Genomic DNA, 8,576 nt, shown 5'->3' on the forward strand with positions numbered 1-8,576 from the left:
CAAATATATCCCTACTGTAACCCTATTGATTTCAGTGGATTGACACGAGGCAAATTTGGACTTCACTATATGTCCCCAATGTACAGTGAGATTAATAATATTAATAATATTAATAATAGAGATGGGTTTATGTCTACACACCGTTTTGAAGTTGTAAAATAGTATATAAATGATACATTGTGAGTTTGTCTTTCCTTTGAATCTTTAATGCGTTTCTTCATATAGTAAAATTACAACATATTTTCCTATTCAAGATGGCAGAACATGTCTCATTTGGCCTGTCAGAAGGATAGTGGGGTGGATAGTTATAATGTTAATCTGTCCAGTACACTACCACCAGTAGAAAATTTTATCTTTGGATGGGACAGATTGTTTGTGTTCTGAGTGGTGGAATTTTCTCTCCATTAACCCTACAGTCCCCTACATATTTCCCTCACTGTGTTAGCAGTTGTCAAAGATGACTAAAGGTAAGTGGTCTCCCCATCATCAAGAAAGATGGCTCCTATCCGCATAACATAGATCTGAAAGTCAGGGCTGAAAAGAGAAGAAATTTCTAACCCAGCGAGCAGCAATGGCTAAGATTTGATATACGAATATCCTGAGCACAAGTCTTAACTAATTATTATTGGTATCAATAGAGATGAACACTAGCTGAGTTTAGTTGGCTCTGGTCATAGCTAGAGTTATAATGAAAAGGGCTGTGTCGTATTTTCACATGTTCCTTCTTTTCTCTGTGTGTGTGTGTGTGAGAGAGAGAGAGAGAGAGAACAGTGTATCATTAACATCCTAGGGAGGATCTAAGTTTTTCTTTTTGCCTGATTCAATTATTAGACTTTTGGCACCAATAGCTATTCTTTAGAATGAACCAGTTGTTTCTCCCTTTGTGCAGGTGATCATATTTAACAGTGTGCACTGGGGTATCGCTTACTTGTAAGAAATGGATTTATTCTTTATTTAACACTTACGTAACAACCCCATTCAGCATCTCATAAACAAGTCAGGATAAAAACTCCAGGAAGGAAGTTCAGCTTGCCTTGAATAACTATGCTCTTGTTATCAGGCAAGAGCAGATATCACTTCATTTGTGAATAAGAATTTGTGATACATCCCCAGATGCATGCTGCCTTGTGCAAGCAACATCCATGTGCACACAGAACACTTTGGGTTTACTATTTGCTTACATAATTGTGAAATACAGTATGATTCCACCCTCCCCTATGTATATAGAAGGTGTGAAACAGATGGATACATTTCCGTTCTTAGCAAAGGATCTATAGTGCAATTGGTTTAAAAAACACGTGTACATTAAAACCAAGATAATTTCACTGAAAATGTTTTATTCTTCTGGAACACATCAAATGCAAATGAGGACTTTGGGCATTCATTCTAGAAATTATGATAGATTAAAAAAAGAATAACTCAGTTTCAGTGGTAACATTTTTCACACACCTCGGGCCAAAAACATCCTTGGTGTGTTACATCAGGAAGGTATTTGACCCATTGTGTTCGTATTGAGAAGCTTCTCCAGAGTAACAGCACTTTCACATCTATTGTGTTCATTCTGAAACCTACTTTAATGTCAAAATATAGTGCGCTGTGTACTCATATTATATGATAATAGTATTTTATACTTTTACTGTCTTTTGGCTGAATATTTCAAAAGGATAAGCCTGCGAACAGCCCTGGGAAGTAGGTAAGTATTAGTATGCCCATCTAAAGTAATGAAATAGTACCACATGTTAGCATGTTGTTCAGAAGAGCTATTTTAGTATGTCCATGGCACGTTTCATCCAAGAATCTCAAAGTTTGCAAACTTTAATGCAAATTGAGCATTAATTAAACAGAGTTTCCTCAGGAATGTGCTAACTTGGGCATAATCTGACTTTCTTTTGGTTCAGTAACTAAACTCTAGTGAGCAGGACCGGACCCATATTTTGAAACCTTCATACAGATTGAGCGCCCATCTACACTAGAACTATCACAATGTTGGGGACCCTGGACAGGACCCTGGACAGAGCAAGGCTATAGCATGGTTTGTAGACATGGTTAAAACATGGTTGGATCCCGTCTGGATTTTAAAATGATGGAATAGCACTTTAACCACATTAGGGGACAATCATGTTGGACCCTGGTCCATCAACATGGATGTTATTAGGGCCGTTGCAGTGTGCCAATTCCAACAAAGTGAGATAATTAAGACTACAGAAGTCATCTGCTTTGCCTGTTTATTGCAGGGGTGATCTCACATACCATCTGTGCTGCACTCCCTAGGAACAACTGGCCAAGTTAAGAATGCATTGAAAAGCCTCCACTCTAAATTTTCTGGCTTTTACGGGTTTAACTCAGACCTTCCATGATATTTGGACATAAATATTTGTGCTTAATTGAAAAACAGCTCTGTGTGTTTCCTCCAAATAGAAATGAGTTTCAGTCAGTTCTCAGTGCACTTCTGATGCCCTATTTAGAGAAACAGACTCTTTTCAGTTCCTGATCTCTCTCAAAGGCTATGACAGAAAGTGAGTTGAATGATGAATGTTCACTTTTAAAGTATTCAGTATATAGAGTTTCTTTCAGGCTCCTGCCTTGACTCTTTTCCTGTGAACCCAAAGCAAACTTTACGAAATCAACCAGAAAATTACTCTGTGTACAGAAATGATGAGAATTGGTAAATATGAAACAGTTACTGAAAATATATATTTTGTAATCAAGTCTTAGGGCTCAGCCTTAAAGTCAGACAATCAGCTCTCATAAACCAGTGCAAGCACATGCCCGCAAACACAAGCACAATCAAAGCATCGAGGGAAATACCTGTACAGTGTCAGTTATAGATATAGTGTTACAAAGACAACATTGCTACTAATGTACAAAACAAAATATGATACATGAGTTCAAGACAGAAGTTTCCTTAGCTCTAAATAAGCTGGCACTGGAACAAGCTAAGCTTGCTGTCTGCCAGGAAATACCTGGCCAGGACACTCTAACATCCTTTCTTGTTTTCTTTTGGACATATTTTTGTAATTGCTTGTCCTCAGGTACAAAGATGCTTGCAGGAAGTCATTAATCTTTCATGAGACTATTCTACCATTTCTTAATTCAGAACAATAAAAGCCTGGAGAGGCATGCATACTCATGTCACTGTCTGCTTCAAGGGAAAGGAAGTTTTAATGGCAGACAAATTTGATCAAATGATAGCAAGAGATAATGAAATGGCTGTGTTAAAGAGAGTAGTGTAACAGAGCAAAACAAAGAAAAAACCCTTAGACCTAATTCTTTTTCTTTGGTACAAGACCAGATGGGATCTGCAGACATTATGAATTATTACAGCTGAAAGAGGTGTGATTGGTCCAAGATTCCTCCTCCCCCCGCACCCCTGCCTTACCATCTACACACCCTTCCCCCTCCAATCCTTTCATGCAGATATTGAAGATGAAAAAGGGTCTTGTTTGCTGTCTGAAGCAGGTGTGGTTGAGCTAAACGGAGAGATGATGTCCAGCTGGAAGTACCCATCAGCCAGCTGTCCAGTGCAGGCTGCTTAGATAAATACCACCTGTTACTAAACAGGAGGGGAAAAAAACAATAGTCACATCGCAGAAACCTGCTGATTCTCTGGCTATTGTGCTTATGCTTTTGTAGCTGGGTTAGTCCCCAAACCCAACATGAGCTTCAAATAAATGATCACATGCAATACGCTTAATTTGATTGTGGACAATGACAAGAGGCTTTCAGAGAACCGGGGGGAAATAATTCAACCTATGCTGGTAGCACACGTGCAGAATAACAAACATCACGCTGGAGATGAGGAGGATGACCAAAAGGGCACACAGAGGGCACAAACGGCTTTACAGGTGCTGTCTAAATCAAAGACCAGGCTGAAGAGAGGATGTCTAAACAAGATTATAATAATGAGAGCTCTGAGATTCTTTGTTTTCCTTTTGCACTAAACTGAAGCAGACTTTGCCAGTTTATGCATCAGTAATGTTAACACAAAGTTGCTGTTCCTATAAATAACAGGTTGGTCATCTATATCATTCTGTACAAAATGTCCTGTGCTTTTAGTCAGAGTATTTTACAGATGTGGTAATCTCTTGAACATTATTTGATCTGAGAGTAATCATTAAACAGTAAATTATGACACATCTGTACAGCTCATGGCCTTATACAAGAAAAGGATTCGTTTGACCAAGCTAGCATGTTTCTTAACAGAGAGCCATTTATTCTCCACTCAGATAGCCCGAAGGCTAAAGATGTATTTTTTTTCTCAGATGCAGTGAAGCATGACATGTGAGTGATCACAAATCATGACATCATACAAACATAGCATGAACATGACTAGGGAGAAATAACCATTCTTTGAGTTACTTTGGCCCCTTTGTTAATAATATTGTAGATAAAAAGATCCAATGATTCTATGAATAAGGATTCATGCATTGAACTGGGACTGAAGATCCAGATTCTGTTCCAAGGTTTGACACAGATTGCTGTTTGACCTTGGGCAAATCATTTAATCTTTTTTGCCTCAGTTTCCTGTCTTTAAAATAGACATAGTACCCCCCAGAGATGTTTTCAAGGTAAATTCATTATTGTAAATGTGGCTATCATACTGTGCTGATCAGTATCAGAAAAAGACTTGTACCTAAAATAAACACAGAAATGAATGACAAGTTAGACTAGGAAAAACCAGACTTCTTTTAAGTGGATCATGGTTTAGCTTAACTGAGTTTCTAGAAACTCTTTGAAATAATTTTTTTTTTTTAGAACTTATTGAAAATATTCTGTCAAATGGTTTTTTAAATAAAAAATGGCTTTTTTGACATTTCTGTGAAAAGTGTCCAATTTTGTTTTTAAAAAACCCATGTTTTTATCAATTTATTTTGGTTTTCAGGGTCTGGTTTTTAATGTCCTCCCCTCAAAAATATTTCAACAAAAGCAAAATAATTTTCTTTTTTGTAAATAATAATTATAATCATAATAATAATATGGGGACATTATTTTGCAACCAACTCTAGTTTTTAATAACTGTAGAACCTCCCCTGTCACCCTTAGGAATAGCACACATCCCCAGAGAGGTATCGCACAGTGAGTGCTTAGATAAGGAATGAGGCTCTCTGCACCAGTACACAGTGTTCCCTGCAAGCAGAGGAAACATTTGTTCTTGTAGCTTGTTGTGCCTGCCCTTTAAGCAGGGAGGGAGGCAGGCAGGAGACAAAGCAAACACAAGAATGACACAACAGAACAGTTTTGGTGGGAGCCCAGGGAGGCAGAGCTCAGAATGAGGCCTGGCTGGAAAACAAGAGTTCTGTTTCTTAAAAATTTCAGCGGTTTTGACGTGTTTCCATGCCAATACAGAATGAATCGAGTCCTTTTGAAAGGACACACACACACGGACACACACACACAGAAAAAATCTCCAATAGCCTGGGGATTTGGAAACTCACCTGAGAGATGGGCAGCCCAGATTTAAGTCTGTGCATTGTCTCAGTCAGGTGAGTGCCCTCGCTAAGGCCATCATTTTCTGTGAAAAGATTTGGTTTCAATAAATCATTTTCCAACAAAAAAATATTTAGTTGAGATGGTCACGACAAGCTCCACTCAGAAGGAGCCTCTGACGCTTATGCTGCTTAGCCTTCAGCCAGTGCTTTCTCCCCTGGTGTGAGAGAGGGACAAAGTCAAAGCCTGTGAAGGGTTCCACAGCACAAACTGTCTTCTGTGCCTGGAACCTGACCCACTGTTTCAGGACAGGGAGACTTTGCCTGGCCTGCTGTGAGTGAAGGATTCACTGTTCAGACAATGAGCATTGTTTTACCTCCGGTACAGAGTTGAAGCCCTGGCTCTAATCTTGCCAGTTTGGCCCTGTTCACTAGAGATGTAGATAGCCCTCACCTGTTCTGTGGATGCTTCATGAGCTTTTGCAGGGGCTATTCCAGAACCAGGGCCAACGAGAAGGTGGATCAAAAGGGGCAGTTAGCCCTAAGCCCCCTGTTTGAGTGGGTCCCCAAACTGAGTGGCATTGTGACCCAACACACATGGGTGCAGCACCACTCAACAAAATTTGGCCCCATGGCCCCTCTGTCATGACAGAGGGGCCATGGGGCCAAACCTGAGTGGTGCTGCAACCACGTGTAACAGATTGCAATGCAGGTAGACAGACCCAGCCTCAGTGGACAGGAACCACCATTGCAGAGTGAGTGAAGGGCAGGCTCACTTTCCAACTCCCTCCCCCGCAGGCCTCCCTCAATGGTAATTATCCAGAAGGGTGAGGGGCCCAGAGCAAAATCTGAAGACCTGAAAAAGAGCTCTGTGCAAAAGCTTGTCTCTCTCACCAACAGAAATTGGTTCAATAAAAGATATTACCCTCACCTGCCTTGTCTCTTTGTGGGAGGGGGCATTCTTCCCTTGTATTCCCACCCCTTTTTAATTAAAGTTCACATTTTGCACAACTGATAAAGCTACAGGAAAAGCTCTAATGGCACTCTAGCCCACTCCATCATATTTTGAGCCCTGGACCTGATCCTGTGGCGAAACTACCATTCATTGACTTCATTGGGAGTTTTGTCTGAGAGATATGCAGGATTTGATTATAGTCTAATACTTGAATAAGTACAGTTATCAACTAAATGTGGCAATGATTTTTTGCTGTTTTGTCTGTTATGTGCATAAGTGGTATTCTTTGTGGGCAAATACTGGTTTAAATCTTCATGTTAATTTTGCTAAATTGTTTTTTACAAATTCCTAGAAGTATGAACTGTAATTTTCCAGTAGTCTAGAGTAGTGGTGGGCAACCTGTGGCCCACAGGCCGCATGTGGCCCGTCAGGGTAATCCACTGGCAGGGCGCCAGACAGTTTGTTTACATTTGCACTGCCGCCCGCAGCTCCCATTGGCCAGGAACCGCGAACCGCGGCCACTGGGAGTTGCGGGTGGCTGTGCAAATGTAAATAAACTGTCTGATGGCCCGCCAGCAGATTACCGTGACAGGCTGTGTGCAGTTGCCCACAACTGGTCTAGAGCCTTCTTGCATGACAGTTTATCTGTACAATTTGATCATGTATTACAGTTAACATTTGTCCCATTCCTGTAACCCCACATAGTTAACTCATGTTTGTAAAATAATCATCAGCAGCAGCACATAAATGTGTAAAACAGAAGATCCTGGAATCCTAGTCTTTTCCTGGGTGTGGAGAGATTGATGGAGTGACAGGGACATGATAAGGGAGTTGTTTGTTTTGCAGTTAGGATGTCTTTTAGTAATGATCTTTGTAATGTCCTTTAATTGCTATCTTTGTGTCTAATGTTCTGAGAGAGACTGATCAGCCAAAATATATACATTAAAAATGTTTGATTTGATTATGAAATACAGTAACAAAAATACAGAGATCCTTAGCAATAATAATCAAATAAGACTTAAGGAATACAGAAAATATGACATAAGGAGAATTTTTTCTATACAGAATGTTTTTCAAAATTTTCCATGAGTCATCAGTAGTTTAAACACGTCTGCCTGGAACAAACAGCATAGAACTCCGAACACATGTTTGGCTCCCTTGGAAATCATTGGCACAATCCAGCTGCTATCTATGCCTCAGATAGGCCTGGCTGTGGCCAGGGTCAGATTGTTTACGGTGAACAGAAACAAAAACAAATAAAAGCAAACAAAGATTTAAAAAACATCTGGCTGTAAACTATTTAACAGAAAATAAAACAATTGAGTCCAAGTTATGTTTCTTGTTATATCTGCCTATGGATTGACACACATCTTGTAAAGTGAGTTAATCCTTTTGCATGTTCAAACACAGTGGCTGATTTTACAAGATACCATATGCAGCGTTATGCACTCACAGTCTGTATATGACATCAGAGTTAAGCCATAACAGTTCAAGCCAGAGATGACTTAAAGCACAAGTGAAAAGCAGTTGAATGGGTTCATCCTTTCCCAGGGCTCCTCCTGCCAATTCATAGTAGTTGCTAATTACTGAAGGGGGGGCAGATTAATTGAATGAACTAAACTTGGGAAAATGTGTCTGACTGCCAATTTGACCTCTACAGTATCTTTTGAACTTAATTCGCTATTGCACCACACACAAAGACTTATTTGAAATGTTCAGCTGGTCCACTGATTATACAGGTAGATTATCTTAAGGATACCAAGGTTTTGGTTATCATTTCCTACCCAGTTGTGAGATAACTATATCTGAATTGTTATTTGTGATTCTGTGTGTACAGGCTGACTGCTACATGATGCTGAGAGTGGCATTCAGTTAATTTCTCACTCTTTAAAACACTGATGCTCATTTTATGGAACAAAAGGATCCATCTTGAATTCACATTGAAAAAGACCAAAATAGTAGTAATGTCTGATTGTGTCAAAAATTGTCTAAAAAATTTAGTCAGTTATGTAAGGCTTACTACAAATGTTTACCTAGAAATAATAATAATACCTAGCTCTTATATAGGACTTTTCATGAGTAGATTTCAAAGTGCTTTATAAAGATTAGTTTCATTATGTCCATTTTACAGTTGGGGAAACTGGATTACAGAGCAGGGAAGTGACTTGCTCAAGGTCACCCAGAAGGCCAGGAGC

Source organism: Eretmochelys imbricata, chromosome 2 (genome assembly GCF_965152235.1).
Source record: "Eretmochelys imbricata isolate rEreImb1 chromosome 2, rEreImb1.hap1, whole genome shotgun sequence".
Classification (NCBI taxonomy): Eukaryota; Metazoa; Chordata; order Testudines; family Cheloniidae; genus Eretmochelys; species Eretmochelys imbricata.